At 41.3% G+C, this 1326-nt stretch overlaps 1 protein-coding gene across 1 annotated transcript in view; it reads left to right on the forward strand.

Moving 5' to 3' along the window:
• LOC111862193 (glucose dehydrogenase [FAD, quinone]) overlaps positions 1 to 1326 on the forward strand; it is a 6717-nt gene continuing 5391 nt past the window's right edge. The window contains exon 1 of the mRNA XM_023847386.2: positions 1 to 69. The gene's annotated coding sequence lies outside the window, so the exon portion shown is untranslated. The remainder of the gene's footprint in view (positions 70 to 1326) is intronic.

The following is a 1326-nucleotide window of genomic DNA, read 5'->3' on the forward strand; positions in this document are numbered from 1 at the left end:
GCGTGTAATGACTTGCAAACACACTCGCCTCTTGGATGTCAAGCAAGACATACATCGCAACAAGAACGGGTAAGTTGAACAAAATGCTTTTTCATATAGTGTAACTTTGTTTCCAATTAGCACAACAACCGAACTAGGCAGTGTACCAATCTATACGACACTTTGAAGGATATGAGTTCCTCACAGCGGTGATTATGGTGAAATCTATCTTTTGGGATATAACTTCGTGTAGTCCGTCGCTCCGCTTATTCTTTGACACTGAAGATGGTGGCGACATGCTCCTCCGAAAGTTTGGCTGACATTATACGGACTATACGCCGTTATAACCCAGAAGATAGAATCCGCACCTGATAACTGATCTGAGTGCTGATAACCACATCGGAATGTGCGTCAGAAAACCATCCACAGCGCTGACTATAAAAGTGCTTAGTGTTTAAAAACATACAGCCCTGGTTATGCTGACAGCGGGAATATGAAACATGTGCTTACGACACAGTGCTTTATTGAGAGTCTGAACCGAAGAAGCATAAGCCATGGTTCGATGAAGGATGCTCAAAATTATTAGATCAAAGAAAGCAGGCAAAATTGCAGTGGTCACAGGATCCAAGCAAAATAAATGGGGATAATCTAAACAATATAAGACGTGAAACCAGCAGTCATTTCAGGAACAAAAAGAGGAAATATCTGAAAGACAAAATTGATGAGCTTGCAATGAACAGTAAGATCAAGAACATTAGAGACCTGTATTGAGGAATAAATTACTTTAAAAGGGGTTACCAACCTAGCAGTAACTTAGTGAAGGATGAGAATGGTGATCTGCTTGCAGATTCCCAAAATATTTTGAATAGGTGGAGGAACTACTCCTCTCAGTTATTGAATGTACATAGGGCCAGTGATGTTAAGCAGACACAAATCGATATAGCTGAGCCGTTAATACCTGATCCTAGCCCTTTTGAGGTTTAAATTGCTATTGCAAAATTGAGACGGTATAAATCGCCAGGTAGTGATCAAATTCCGGCAGAATTTAATCAAGCAGGAGGCGAAATATTACGTTCTAAGATCCACAATCTAATTACTTCTATTTGGCATAAGGAAAAATTGCCTGATCAGTGGAAGGAGTCTATTATTGTACCATGAAGAAAGTCGTCTTCTGGGATCTGGCGCCGTGTATTCGTTTTAACCGACGTTTCGGAGGAACTTCCCAATCAATGCTGCTACAGCTATCTCTATTCGCACGCAACTCAACTACCCTGAAGATGGAGGCGATATGTTCCTCCGAAACGTCGGTTAAAACGAAGAATACATGGCGCCAGATCCCAGAAGACG

This window comes from Cryptotermes secundus, unplaced genomic scaffold (genome assembly GCF_002891405.2).
Source record: "Cryptotermes secundus unplaced genomic scaffold, Csec_1.0 scaffold1229, whole genome shotgun sequence".
Taxonomy (NCBI): Eukaryota; Metazoa; Arthropoda; class Insecta; order Blattodea; family Kalotermitidae; genus Cryptotermes; species Cryptotermes secundus.